This window comes from Mustela nivalis, assembly GCF_964662115.1.
Source record: "Mustela nivalis genome assembly, chromosome: 7".
Lineage (NCBI taxonomy): Eukaryota > Metazoa > Chordata > Mammalia > Carnivora > Mustelidae > Mustela > Mustela nivalis.
In genome coordinates, this window is record NC_139026.1 from 78,982,912 (window position 1) to 78,996,264 (window position 13,353).

The window sequence follows — 13,353 nt, forward strand, 5'->3', positions numbered from 1 at the left end:
AGGGGAGGCTCACTAGGTGTCTCTTGGTGCCATCATGCCTGGTGACAATTGTGGATGAAAAATTGCAGCGACCACAGCCTGACAAGCACAAGGAAATCAAGGGCCAGGGTAAGAGAATTCACAAATTGGCAGTGGAGAAAGGGGATAAATCATATCTACTATGGCCTTGGAATCAGATGCAGCATTGGGGGGACTTCCGTTTATTTCACTAACTTTCTTACGTTTGATCTTTACAATTCCAGCTCGCCACCATATTAAAGGGAATTCTGTAACTGATTGGACTTAATGGAAGGGAAAAAGAGACATGAGCAGCAGACACAGAGAATGGGCTCCTGGGTGCCTCTTCTAATTCTCTTATTCTCATTTTAGTTGTGGAGACTAGCTCCCATGAAGCCCTCAAACAGATGCAATCAGGTGCAGTTTGTGAGTACATTGCCTCGGGCTGACACTGAGCACCTCCTTCTTCCTGCTGGAGGGCTTCTATTATGCCTAGTCATTAGACATGACAGAATTCTCCCAGCATTCATGCTCCTGTAACTAAGAAGTTCAAAGGTGTTAATGCCCTGTGGCCTATCCCTTGACCAATGGAGAAGGGAGATGACTGATAAATGCTTTCTCTTTTCTTTCCCTAGTGGATGATTGTGAAATGCATTTCATGAGGCTTTCAGATGTTCTTTGCAGGACTGAGGTTCCCATCATCCGAAAGTGGTTAGCCAAGTCAGTGAGCATTCCTCTACTAGTTTTCTCTTCTTCCCCATTTTTACTCTCTCTGACTCTTGATTGCTATTGCCTGGGATCACATTCCCAAATAAATTGCTCTCAAATACAGTTTTTTCTCAGTTGCTACTTTTGGAAAAAGCTGGAGTGAGATAAGAATATAATATGTGTTCATTGAAACTCTATTAGAAATTAACTGTGATTCAAGGTATGCTTTATTTTTCTCACTTGTTTTTAAACAGATAAACTTACTTATTTCACAAATGAATTAAATAAATCTGGAATATTTTAAAGCAGATATATGACATCTCATTTCATCTATAAACATATTAATATATATCTCTAATATATAAGACTTGGGAAAACTGAACTAATAATCTCATTACCACATTCTTACAGTTAATAATGTTTTCTTAATATTATCTAATGCCTAATATATGTTTAGTTTTCCCTAATTGTCTCATAAGTGTCTTTTTACACTTAGTTTACTGGAGTCAGAATTGTAACAATATTACACATTATATTCGGTCTCTCTTAATCTTTAGCAATTCCTTCTTTCCTTCCTTCCTTCCTTCTCTTTCTCTCTTTTTCTTTCTTTCCATTTACTTATCAAAGAAATCAGATCATTTGCCCTGAAGAATTTTCCATATTCTAGGTTTGAATGAAGGTTTCTTCAAAGTTCACTTTAAATACAAATCCTTTTTTAAAAATGTAAGCATCGTTCCTAGAAAGTTCACTCTGCAAAATGTGTGTTACTGATTACTCTGGGAATGGTTTCCATCTCTGCTTCCTTGGTGCTGAATTTCTGATTTCCGACTTAGGAGTGCTTTGCATTCTCTAATGAGCAGAGGCAAAGGAAAGCTGATTTCCTGCTCACTTGGAGGAAAAAGTGACTTCTTGTATCTGTGCTGAAGATGTACTTCTGCACTGAGTTGTATTTAGTTATTTATATCACACCTCATTGCATAATTATTTGAGGTGTCATACAAACATAAATACAAATCAAGAAATTTAAAATATATAAAGAATTAAATGCAAAAGGAACACTAAGGTAGGAAAAATAAGTATAAAACTCAAGGTGTCACTAAACAGAATGATGGGCACCAAGATGCTTCATGTAAAACACTATTGATCATTCTCTATGATCATAATGTATCAATGGTACCCTTGTTTTTTCACTACTGTATGCCAGGTCTTATAACCATGTCCTGCCCATAGAAGGAGTCAAAAACTGGCTGTTGACCAACTACTTAACTATTTATGCCCAATCACATAGTCTCTATATGTGACTGGCTGAGGATATAATATGAACATAAATTTTATTACATATGCATTCTTGGTTTAGTCTTTCTGGGAATATGAAGACATCGAGAGTAGACAGCATGCAAGAATACGTTCAGTGGGTTTCATAGGTTTAGGTTCAAGTGAAGGACAGGGGAGAAAGCTATTTCTAAATCCTGGAAATAACAATTACTGTTTTCCTTCCATTAAAGAAAAAATTAGATTTATACATATTGATATATTGATATATATTATATTTATAATAACACTGCAAGAATAAAGAGCCACTTCAAAATGAAATGGTGACTTGACATTTTACTTTAGTAATTGGGAAAAACACATTCTGTGATAAACAAAGAACAACAGTCTTCAGATTATGGTCATAGAAGTAATTTGCAGCTGAAGGTCATAGGAGACATGGGAATACTTAAGTCTGGAACTGTATATTTGCCTGAATGAAGCCTCAACTTTAAATAGAAAGTAAATAATTTAAAGCTCATTTAAAGGCATTATAAAACAAGAGATAGGCCATTTTCTAAAATTAAAAAAAAAAAAACTGAAACACCATGGAAATTTTCTTTAAAAATATTCAGACAAAAAAATTTAGACAAAATAGAATTTTAATTTTTAGAGCAAAATGAATCTACACTTTTGTTTATTAGAACCATTGAAGTTTCAGGAAGTTTAAATAAAATTAACATATCAACAAATGAGTCCTTTAAAATGTAAATTACTACATAAATATAAAATAAAATAATCAGCTCTTACTCTTAGCATTGTCAGGCACTGGAGGCAAGGAAAAAAGAAGCAAACAAATAAACCAACCATAGCATTTGGTTTTTGCCTGAGAGCTGCTGACAGGAACCCCGTGTCATGATAGTGTAATCAACTTTTCTGAAAGTCTCTTGTCCCTTTGTTCCATTACTTAGATCAAGGTATTGTGGTGGCCAGTGGTTTTTATACTCAAATCCATACAAATATTTAACCAACTGAATGTTAAATCAAGCTCAAATATTTTTTTTCCTCAGAGCATACATACATGACAGATTGCAAAAATGGAGAAAATGAAACTGTCTAAAATATAATGAAATGACTTCTGTAGTACACCAAGCCTTCCTGCCTAAGAATTAACCAAAGTCAAACCCCAGTATTTAGTAGGTTTGATTTATGAAGGAGCATTTCAAGTAGGAGGACAGTAACTCTGAGTTTTTATGTTATAATAAAAACTATTATTATTATTAATAATTAAACCTAATATAATTGAATTGAATAATAAACCTAAGTAATAATTGAACCTAAACCTCTGAAACCCACTGAACGTATTCTTACATGCTGTCTACTCTCGATGTCTTCATATTCCCAGAAAGACTAAACCAAGAATGCATATGTAATAAAATTTATGTTCATATTATATCCTCAGCGAGTCACATATAGAGACTATGTGATTGGGCATAAATAGTTAAGTAGTTGGTCAACAGCCAGTTTTTGACTCCTTCTATGGGCAGGACATGGTTATAAGTCCTGGCATACAGTAGTGAATAATTATTAATAATAATATTAACATTATTATTAATAATTATTATTATGTTATAATAATGGACATATATTTAAGGCAAAACAAGTTTAGTTGATTCAGTTCACTTCTTTATTCATTAATTCATCAAATTTATCTTGCTCACTACTATATCCAAATACTGTGCTTAGTTCTAGGATCACAGAGGAAAGTGAAGTATATTCCTTTCCCTCAAGATTTGACAGATTAGTAGAGGAAATAGAAATAAATCTGGGATTACAATCTACTCTGATATAAACTGAGTTAGAAAGAGGTATGTAAAGTCAGGTTTATGTGAGCAAATAGGAGTATAAAAGTTGGCCTGAGGGTATGCCCGGGGTGGTGGGGGTAAGAACAAAGAACCCTTCTTGTGGATAGTGGTACCCTAACTTATTTTTAATGGATAAAGGAAAAGTGAGAAAAGTATTTTAAGAAAAGGAAAACTGCATTATATATTGAAGGAAATCTAATTAATTCCATTTGGCTGGGGTGAAAGGTGATTATTCGGGATGATTGGAGTGGAGGATATAGTGGAAAGTGGGAAACAGTATGAGAATGGTGAGGCAAGTTTAAACTCTATTTTGAGAGGCATTGATGGATTTTTTAAAATTTTTATTATGATGGAATTATTTTTTAAAGATTTTATTTATTTGAGAGAAAAAGACAGAGGGAGCACAAGCAGGCGGAGAGGCAGAGGGAGAGAGAGAAGCAGACTCCTTGCTGAGCTGGGGGTCTGACATGGGGCTCAATGCCAGGACCTAGAGATCACTGACCTGCTCTGAAGGCAGATACCCAACATGTGAACTATCGCCCTTGACACGCAAGGACAACAAGAAGCCCCAGTTCAGATGTATCTTCTCTCTCTTTATTTCCGCAAGTCTACACACTTATATATGTTTACATGACCAATCAGCGAGCAGGGTACAGGAGGGAGAGAATCAGGCTGTACACCTAAACGAACAACTTCGCTAGCAACCAATGCTGTTTACTTCCTCTTTTGGGCGTTCCGCTTAGTCTCACGAGGCAATCCTAACCTGGCAACTAGCCAGGCGCCATCTTTTAATGGCCGAGGTCGCCCTGGTCAGGGGCCTGCCTCCGACAGTGAACCACCCAGGTGCCCTGAGAAGAACTGATGGATTTTTTGAGTGAAGATGTGACATGATCAGATTTTAAAACTAAAGAGATGACTCTGGAGCAGTATGGAGATTCTAAGTGAGTGACTGGGCAACTGGTTGGACGCTATTGCAGTAAACCAGCTCTGAACATAAGGCACAGCATGATGAGGGAGGCTCGTCATAAACAGTGTAGGGAGAGAACTTGATGGGACCGGTAGCTGATGCTGTGTAGGAGGGGAAGTAAAAGAAGTCAAGGGTGGTGCTCAGACTTGAACAACTGGGTGAATGGTGGTGACTTTCACTGAGATAAGAAAACATTTAAGGAGTGGAGGATTGGAGAGAAAATACAGATCTGAATTTTGAACTGAGTTTGAGATGTGCTATCCACTTATAGAGTTTAGTAAGGAGTTGGAACAGGAAACATCAACAATTGAGAAGAGGACAGGGAAAGAAAAGTCCATGAGAGAAAGTGAAGAGGACTGAGAAACACGGAGAACTCAGAGAGCAGAGTGTCACATAGGCCGCTGCAGGAAAGATTCAAGAGTAAAAATCCATAAAATCATCACAAGCAGAGAGAGGTCAAGTAAGAAAACAAGATGTATCCATTGGTCTTCGTTGTCTCAGCATGGGCAATTTCAGTAGAAGCCACATTCTACTAGATGAAAGAGGGAATCATGGTGAGAAGGTGAAGATGGGATGTCAGTCCCCTGTAAAGAAGTCAGGCTGTGAAGTGTAGTAGAGATCTTAAATATTAGCAGGGTGGACCTAGGAGAGGTAAGAAAAAAAATTTTGATTTTTTAATTTTTATATTTTCAAAGCATGAAAATATCGGGGGGAGAGAACCTACAAAATTTGAAGATAAAGCCGCTGAAGAGAAAATGATTGATAGCAAGTCCCTAAGGATGGACAAAAGACCAGGCTTAAAGAAGGAGTGACATGAAGGGAGAGGACAAACTGAAGAAATTTGAGCTTAACTGGGTAATTCTCTTAGTCAAGTGCATGGCTATGTTTGACCTGTCTGCTATGGTCAGGTAGACATGATGTTGGAGTTTGATGTCTTGTCAAGAATGAAGAAACAGGAGCAGCTGGCACCACAATAAGAAAACATAGTGGATGGGTTATTGATTATCTTAAAATATCTTGTAACAACTTCTGTCTAATACTTCCAAAGAGCTATTAATAATCTTACCCATTAAAAAAAACACACTGTCATTCTTACTTAATGAAAATATATTCTCTGCTACAGCTGAGAACATCTCTGCTACAGCTTATCAACATCTGTCCACGCCTTATGGAAGAGTTTGTTTTCCAAATGAAACTAGAGTAACAAGCCTGACATTTAATATACTTAATATGCAGTCTGTCTCATGATGCATCAATGAATTTATTTTCAATAGGAAATCTGGATGAAAATCTTTGGGTTGTAAAAGGAAATTACAAGTATAAATATATTTTAAATATAGTTCCACAAATAAGTGCCATGAACTTATTAACAGGGTTACTAGTTCATCTGAAGCCTTATGATAGCGTCCTTTATTGGAGGTATGATTTTACTTTAATAATAAAAGGTATTTTGTAGATTTGATTATATGTTTGAATTTTTACTTTAATAATAAAAGGTACTTTGTAGATTTGATTATATGTTTGAATTTTCCATTGAATTATTTATATAAAAGTCATCTGCTATGACGATTGCCTAATGATGTGAATGCATTTAATGGCATTGAACTCTACATTTAAAAATGGTTAAAATGATCAATTTATGTTATGTATATTTTACCACAATAAAAACATCATTTGCTATATAATTTAATATTATGTAGGTTGGACAATTTCTTTATTGTAAAAATAATATATGGATAGTGAATTAGAAACTTCGATGTTGCAATGAAAGGGCAGTTGAGTGTTAAACAGTAGGCAAGCACATAAGAGAAAGGTCAGATAAGAATGAATGTCCCTACCAACCTCTATTACCCTTTATTGGTGTGCTTTAAGAAAATATATTTTTAAAATTCTGCCCACAAAGCCCCATAGCTAATGAGGACTATGACTTAAGAAGAATGTAATTTTTCATAAATTAATCAAGGAAAATATGAAAGGAAACACAGGCATTCACCAAAAAGCTGATCCCTCTCCTTGGAAGCTTCCTCTCCTTGTTATCTTGGAAGGTAACATGGTTGGCAAGAGTACACATTTGACACATTTAGGATTTAGAAACCAAATATTTGAGCTATGGGGTTTGTTTTAGTCCATTTAGGTTGCCATAACAGACCCAAAGAAATTTGGGTGAGGACAGACTCCTCAGCAATTACTCTCCATTCCCCTAATCCCCCACTTACCATAGGCAATCCTTGATTTACTTTCAATTTTTATAGCTCTATCATGGGTATTTCATACAAATGAGATCATATAACACATGGCCTGATTGGCTTCTTTCACTTAGCATAATGTTTTCAAGTTTCATCTACATTATAGCATGTATCAGTACTTCGTTTCTTTTTGTTGCCAAATAATATCCCATTTGTGGATATATCACATTTTATTTATCCATTAATCTGATAATGGACATTTGGGTTGTTTCTACTCTTTGGGTATTGCGAATAATGCTGCTGTGAGTATTAATGTCCATGTTTTTGCATGGATATATGTTTTCGTTGGGGGAGGCATTTTTTCTAGAAGTGGAATTGCTGATAATTTTATGTTTAACGTTTTGTGGAATGCCAGATTGTTTTCCAAAGTGGCTGCACCATTTTATTTATTTATTTTAAAAAATATTTTATCTATTTATTTCGCAGACAGAGATCACAAGTAGGCAGAGAGGCAGGCAGAGAGAGGAGGAAGCAGGCTCCCTGCTGAGCAGAGAGCCTGATGCAGGGCTTGATCCCAGGACTCTGAAGGCCAAGGCTTTAACCCACTGAGCCACCCAGGCATCCCAGTGGCTGCACCATTTTAAATTCCTACCAAAAATATGAGGGTATTCTAATTCCTCTGCATTTTTGCTGACACTTGTTACTGTCTTTTTATTTTAGTCATTATCATCATTCATCTCCACATGATTTTGATTCATATACATTTGATGGCTAATGATTTTGAGCATCTTTTAATATGTTTATGGGGCATTTGCCTATTTTCTTTGGAGAAATGCTATCATTTGTTGAGTTTTAAATTGGATTATTTATGTTATTGAATTGTAATAGTTGTTCATAAATAGAAAGACTAGTTCTTTGTCTGTATATGATTTGCAAATATCTCCCCCCCCCCATTCTGTGGGTTGTTTTTTCACCTTTTTTTTTGTTATTCTTTAAGGCAAAAAATAATTTAATTTTGATGAGTTCCATTTAATGTGTCAGTTTTCTCTTTTGTCCTTTGTGCTGTGGTGTCGTACCTAAGAAGACTTTGACTAACCCAAAGCCATGAAGATTGACTCCTCTATTTTCTCCTAAGAGTTTTATACTTTTAACACATAAATGTAGGCTACAATCCATTTTGAATTGTCTTGTGTGTGTATGGCGAGGGAAACATCAACTTCATTCTTTTGTGTGTGGATATCCTGCTATCCTAGTATCATTTGTGAAAAGGCTATTCTTTCAAAACATTGCTCTTCTTTTACAAAATTATTTTGGCTCTTCTGAGTCTCTTAAATTTCTACATGAATTTTAGGATTAGCTTATCAATTTTTGCAGAAAAGCCAGATGATGTTTTGAAGAATTGGATTGAACCTATATGCCAGTGTGAGTACCCCCTGCCATCATAAGAATATTAAGTCTTCCCAACTATGAGCACAGGATGTCATTCCATTTATTTATATTTTGTAGTTTTCGGTATATACAAGTACTACATTCCTCTTACTAAATTTATTCTTAAGGATTTTATTCTTTTTGATGCTATTGTAAAATGGAATTGCTTTCTTAATTCCATTTTCAGATAGAACATTGCTAATGCATAGAAATACAGTTGAGTTTTGTATGCTGACATTGTACTTAAGTAAATATAGAAAATTTATTTCATTCTCTTTTATGTGGCTTTTTATACAGTTGTGTGTTTTTATGACCACCTTCATAATCATGATTCTTAGAAATCTGAATGATCTGAATGATGATTTAGCAGGTTACCTAGCTGCCTTTCATATAAATCTTGCACCTACTAATGCCTTATATCAGACACTGGCATGTTGGTTTAGGAAAGGGGCTCCCCAAAACTGACAGCTCTTCAGAAATACCTGGGGAATTTAAAAATATCCGTTATCTCTCTTTTCATTCTAGACTGACTGAATCAGAATCTTTGGGAATGGAGACTGGATTCTGTGCTTTAAAAATACACTAAGTTAATTTGATGCAGTCTATCTGTGAGTTTTTATTTAGGAAACACTATGTTAAGTACAATTCTATGAGGCAAATATATTCTTGCTTTAATAACTCACCTTGGTGCATCTATTAGAAAAGCAGTTTATTGATTCATCCAAACATTTCTCACTGTTTGCAATGAAAAAACAAAAACAAAAACAAAAAAACAAACAAAATAGTGAGCCAAATTAAATCCCCTGGTTTCAGGTAGCTGATATTTGAGTGTGTGGGGGGCGGGGAGTCAGACAATGAACAAGTAAATGGCAAGAAAGAATGTAAAGCAGGTTAAGGATTTAAAGGATGACAGGGGCAGTTACAGACTGCGGTCAGGGAAGGACTTACTGTAAGGGGATATTTAAGCAGAAACCTAAAGGAAGAAATAAAATGAGTCATGAAAATGCTGAGAAAAAATGTCCAGTGCAGAAAGATTAGAGAGTGCAAAGATCTATGGAGGAAGAGGACGCTTAAAGCTTTCAAGAACAAGGTCAGTGGATTTGAGGAGGGTGAGCCACTGAGAAAATGATAGCAAATGAGATAGAGAGGTGAGGACATTCCACATGACGCTGCGTGGGATGAGATCCATGCAAGGTGTGTACAGAAGGGTAACGTGATGTGATTTAGAGTGTTAGGTGGAGAACAGATAAAAGAACAGCGGGTAGAGGACTGTGACAGTGGTCTAGTGTAGATCTCAGTATGTGGTCTAAGGAACCCCAGAGGCATACCAAGAACCTTTCAGGGGTCCCTGAAGTCAAAATTATTTTAATGGAAAATAAGATATTGTTTGTCTTTTTCACTGTATTGACTTCTGTACTGATGGTGCAAAGGCAGTAAGAAGGAACATACTGGCCCCTTTGCATGAATCAAAACAGTGGCACCAGACTCTATGAGTAGCCACTGCATGCTCCACAACCACAAACTCACATTAAAAAAAAAAAAAAAAAGAAAAGAAAGTAAAGGGGTACCCAGGTGGCTCAGTCATTAAGCATCTGCCTTCAGCTCAGATCATGATACCAGGGTCCTGAGATGGAGCCCTGCATCAGGCCTCCTGCTCAATGGAGAGCCTGCTTCTCCCTCTCCCTCTCTGGCTTGCCCTGCTTGTGCTCTCTCTCTCTCACTGTCTCTCTCTCTGTCAAATAAATAAATAAATATTAATATAAAACAAATAAATAGGCTCCTTCACTTAAGTATATCCTTGATGAAGTAGTAGACATTACTCTTATTAAATATCAAACCTAGAGTACATTTTTAAAAAAATTTTATTTATTTATTTGAGAGAGAGAGAGAAATAGTGAGAGAGAGAGAGCATGAGTGGGGAGGAAAGGGAGAAACAAGCTCTCTACTGAGCAGGGAGCCCAACATGGGGTTTGATCCTAGGACCCTGGAATCATGACCTTAGCTGAAGGCAGATGCTTAACCAACTGAGCCACCTAGGCACCCCTCTAGAGAACACTTTTGTTAATAATTCTGTATTATGAAATGGGAAGTGCACATAAAGCTCTTTTGCTGTTTATGAAAGTATGATGGTTGTCTAGAAGAAAAACATTTGTGCAAGTTGCTAGTTAAACTTGCCACCTTTTTTTTGCTGAACAGAACATCATTCAAAGAACACTGATAGGCAAACTATATTCAGACTTGGCAAATATTTTCTTGAAAATGAACAAAGTAAGTTTGCTACTTCAGAGAAAACAGCTAAAATATTCGCTGGCAATGGTTAGCTTTGATTTTGAAGGAAGCACTAAATTTTGGAAAATGGCTATCTATCAGCAAGAACTTGATGGTTCCCAATAGTCCAAACATTTTAATGAGATTGTGGTGATAAGTAAAACTATGCCACTCTTTTTAACTGATTTTTTTGGAAATATAGTTATTGTTATAAATGTTATTTATTTATCATTGTTATTTTTCAAAGAGTAGTAAATTATAGCATAGGCTTTCAGTAGGACAAATACTGCATGATTCCACTTACATGAAGTATCTGAAATAATCAATGTGAAGAACAGAATGGTATTCCTGGAGTCTAGGAGCAGGGGGAAATGGGTAGTTGCTACTCAACTGCTATAAAGTTCCATGTGTGACAGGTGATTAAGTTCTATAAATCTACTCTATAACTTTGTGCCTATAGTTAACCATATTATACTGTACACTTAAAATTTTTTTAAAAGGGTAGATCTTGTGTTAAGTATACTTACCATAGTAAAAAAAGAAAAAGGAAAAGGAAAAAACAAAAGACCAGAGTCAAAGTCACTTGTGACTTTCAGAAATTAATTTAATCTCTTTGGGATTCAATTTCTTAATCTGCACATGAAGAAAATATCAACAAATCTTATAGGCTTGTTGTGAATATTAAATAAGAGGTGGTAAAATATTTAAAGAACACAGTATAATTATAAGCATATAAATGGTACATTATAATAGTGTCTTTATTTAAATATTCCTTCTTTTCAAGATTCTTTAAGTTTTCCTCCAGCATTATGTCAAACATTGGAAACAACGTGTCTGCACTATGATGATTTAGATATGCGTTTTCTATGTTACAATATATTACAATATGGTTCCTTAAACTTTATAGAGATTATTTACCTGATATTTACTAGGGACAAATGAAAAGGACAAAGTAATATCTAATATGTGTAACTGAATTCATTTAACACAATTCTAAATCTCAAAATATAGGAGGATAAAATTTAAAACCTTTACTAATCAAATATTAAATCCCTGAGGCAGATACAGGCAATCATCCATCCATTCATTCACTCATTCATCCATTCATGCATTCATTTCTTTATAATAAATTCACCAAGACCATACTTTGAGTTAGGTACAGCTAGGTACTCTTAATTCAAAGATAAGCAATACAAATTGCCTCCAAACAATTTATGATTGCTGAGTGAGAATCACAAATTCAAATGAGCCAATGGAGTGTTTTGGAAGCATGTAGTAAAGTATAGAGTGGAAAGACGGAGTACCAAGGATAGTAAGTTATTCTGCCTGTGGGAAATGAATGGCAGTCAGAGGAGGTTATCTAGGAGGTGATGGGCTCAATCTGAAAACGTATGTATTTTTGCCTGGTAGATTTTGGCAGTGGGGGTTGAGGAGAGCATTCTAGGGAGAGAAGATAATTTAAGCAAAGTCACAAAGGTATGAAATAGCAAGACATATTTTAGGGTATGCTGTTAAGTTGCACATGATGGGAAGAGGATTTAAAGATAGGTGGTAAGATAAAAGCTATGGTTGGGGGCTTGGGTGGGTTAGTTGGTTAAGCCTCGGACTTTGGCTCAGCTCATGATCTCGGGGTCTTGGGATCAAGCCCTGTGTTGGGCTCCCTGCTCAGTGGGGAGTGTGCTGCTCCCTCTGTCTGCCACTCCCTCTGCTTGTGTTCTCTTTCTGTCTCTCAAATAAATAAAGAAAATCTTAAAAAAATATATAAGCTATGGCAAGAACAGGAGAAGCCCTGTATGTTTCCCTATAAGTGAGCCACTAAAAGACAAAATAAAGATCCATATCTACTCTCTGGCTCCATTCAAGTCCATCTAAGATATATTTCCAGGAATAGTGGTGCAGATTTCAAAAGTGTTTTTTTAAATGAAATTTTAAAAGCCCTAAAGTACTTAAAAACAATCTGATACCTACTTCAAAAGATGCTTGAGTATGATCGGGAGATTTCCAAATACTGGACTAGAATTTATCTTTGTGATTCTCAGCCTTTTGCTGGCAGTTCCATGATGAACATCTGCTTGCATCATTTTAGTTTTTATGAAATTGTGCTGATCCGCAGAGAGAAACACATATTGTCGGTTTAGTTCCAACATGTAGTTTCTTCCTAAGATTTTGAAAAAAGAACAAAAAAAGTTATTAAGTTGATGTGGTACTTAAGAGACTTAAAACATCAATGCAAAGAGAGGTCTAGGGTTGAGCATTTGAAGATATTTATAACTTCCATGCACAAGGAAAAAGAACTCAAACACCTTCCCAGAGTTAATTCAAAATCAGAGACCAAAATAAGGATGTTAATATATTTTGGAGAGATTCTTTCTTGGCTCTATTTTCCATTGAACAAGAGATTAATCTTTATAGCAAACAAGAGAAAACAACAACAAAAACATCAATAAAACAACTTTAGAAAAAGATATAACTGTATTATCCTTATGCATGAAAAGTTTTGTGAAGGCCTCAATGATGTACAGTAAGTTGAGCTGAATATACGTAGCAAGACAGTCCCTTACACAGGGCAAATGTTATAAAGAAGAAAAGGAAAAGACATGTTGATATAAGATAGTGTGTTCCACCACTTTGAAGCTCTTCCTTTAGATCTTATATTCCTCTATCACCGGCCTACTGAGGTAAT

General features: G+C 35.7%; 1 long non-coding RNA gene across 1 annotated transcript in view; it reads right to left on the bottom strand.

Annotated features, from left to right (window-relative positions):
- Positions 1-13,353, bottom strand: part of LOC309869481 — a 51,509-nt gene that overhangs the window by 9,462 nt on the left and 28,694 nt on the right. The window contains exon 2 of the long non-coding RNA XR_014314199.1: positions 12,639-12,828. This is a non-coding gene — a long non-coding RNA (uncharacterized lncRNA). The remainder of the gene's footprint in view (positions 1-12,638; positions 12,829-13,353) is intronic.